The sequence below is a fragment of the Anopheles stephensi genome, unplaced genomic scaffold (genome assembly GCF_013141755.1).
Source record: "Anopheles stephensi strain Indian unplaced genomic scaffold, UCI_ANSTEP_V1.0 ucontig162, whole genome shotgun sequence".
Classification (NCBI taxonomy): domain Eukaryota; kingdom Metazoa; phylum Arthropoda; class Insecta; order Diptera; family Culicidae; genus Anopheles; species Anopheles stephensi.
In genome coordinates, this window is record NW_023405083.1 from 52,501 (window position 1) to 55,000 (window position 2,500).

Below are 2,500 nucleotides of genomic sequence, written 5' to 3' on the forward strand. Positions count from 1 at the left end.
TGACCCTTGGGTTCCCGGCAGGTCCCCGTAGGACAACCATCACCAGTTAAGGTGTAGTTGACTTGTCAGGGCACGGTGGTCCCCACAAGTCCCCGATTATTCGGAGATATTGTCCTACGAGTTTTTGTGACCCTTTTGTTCCCCGCAGGTCCCCGTAGGACGACCATCACCAGTTAAGGTGTAGTTGACTTGTCAGGGCACGGTAGTCCCCACAAGTCCCCGATTATTCGTGGATATCGTCCTACGAGTTTTTGTGACCCTTGGGTTCCCGAACTTTGCTACGATGGTTCTGCCTCCAGAGGAGACTTATGAACACTTCGTATCATTTCTTACACCGAACCATGGGATCGCGAGATTGCTCCCGGATCCCTAATCACCTTACATTTTCGTTTCGTTTCCGTACACTACGATGAGCTAATTCAATTTGTTTGTTCGTCTGGCGAACGTTTTATTGCGGAATTACCGCGGTACTTCCAGCCGGGTATGGCTGCCGTACGACCTACAGGATAGATCATCGAACCACTTTTCGTGCATATTGTCCGTCGAGGGTATCACCTCGATACCCCCAACAGACCTTTGGACACTTCCTCACTACTCCTTGGAGCAGCAATCAGGGAACCATATAGTAGGAACAGCCGAATATGGAACTCTTTTCGTACTTTGGACACCTCCTATAACTTGTATGGCGACTTCGGGGACCTTCATTTCGTTCTCAGTTGGTACCCCTATTTCGGTCTTTGGACACCTCGTCTTACCCGTATAACTCACTTTAGGTCCACTTATTTGCCTGATATCTCATCGTGAACCCGTTTTTCGTACACCGTACACACCTAGGAACACCACATATGCGTTTCCCTTTCGATCGTGAAGTTTTCAAATTTTTCGATTTTTGGTCCTAGAAATTCATGAACGGTGGGAGACCAAAATTTTTCATAAAAAAAAAATTTTCACCGTTTGACCATAAAAACCTTCTTTTCGTACATACCCCATCATTTCTTCACGTTTTAGGCCATTTCTGAAATTTTCGCTTCGATAGTGTGTCCCCTATAATACAAAATGAACATTTTGCATCTCCCACAAGTGGCCATTTTTTTCCGCCACTGAAGAACACGACCTCGGGAACTCGGACCTAGGACGTGGCCATGTAAGTCATAGGCCACCCCAACTTTTGCAAAATACTGTTTCTTTTCACTTTTCATGATCTAAGGCGCGTTCCGACGGCGTTTTGAACAAATTTATGAGAAAAAAAATTTTGACCCTCGGACCAAAATTTTTTCGTTCGGGGCCCCATGGCCTATGGCCAGTATGGGAACTCGGGATGCCGATATGACAAAATTTGTCAAAAAATCACTAAAAAGTCGCTATGGCCCATTATTTAGAGCTTGTTGAGACCTTTCTAAAACACCTTGGTTGACCCCTGTCCGATAAGTAGTTTTCGAGATATTCGAGAAAATGTGATTTTTTGGGACTTAGAAAATTTTTGACCCGTACCCTAAGAAAAAGTGATTTTTTCATAGGACAATTTTTTCTTCGCAAATACTGTTTGGTTTCACTTTTCATTATTAGAAACGCGTTCCGAAGCCATTTTCATCAAAATCTCGTGAAAAAAAAATTTCACCCCCGGACCAAAAGTTGGCCGTTCGGTGCCCTATGGCCTATGGCCAGTATGGGAACCAAGGATGCCGATATGCGAAAAAGTGTCAAAAAATCACTTGAAAGTCGCTATGGCTCATTAAATAGAGCTTGTAAAGACCTTTCTAAAACACCTTGGTTGACCCCTGTCCGATAAGTAGTTTTCGAGATATTCGAGAATATGTGATTTTTTGGGACTTAGAAAATTTTTGACCCGTACCCTAAGAAAAAGTGATTTTTTCATAGGACAATTTTTTCTTCGCAAATACTGTTTGGTTTCACTTTTCATTATTAGAAACGCGTTCCGAAGCCATTTTCATCAAAATCTCGTGAAAAAAAAATTTCACCCCCGGACCAAAAGTTGGCCGTTCGGTGCCCTATGGCCTATGGCCAGTATGGGAACCAAGGATGCCGATATGCGAAAAAGTGTCAAAAAATCACTTGAAAGTCGCTATGGCTCATTAAATAGAGCTTGTAAAGACCTTTCTAAAACACCTTGGTTGACCCCTGTCCGATACGTAGTTTTCGAGATATTCGAGAATAAGTGATTTTTTGGGACTTAGAAAATTTTTGACCCGTACCCTAAGAAAAAGTGATTTTTTCATAGGACAATTTTTTCTTCGCAAATACTGTTTGGTTTCACTTTTCATTATTAGAAACGCGTTCCGAAGCCATTTTCATCAAAATCTCGTGAAAAAAAAATTTCACCCCCGGACCAAAAGTTGGCCGTTCGGTGCCCTATGGCCTATGGCCAGTATGGGAACCAAGGATGCCGATATGCGAAAAAGTGTCAAAAAATCACTTGAAAGTCGCTATGGCTCATTAAATAGAGCTTGTAAAGACCTTTCTAAAACACCTTGGTTGACCC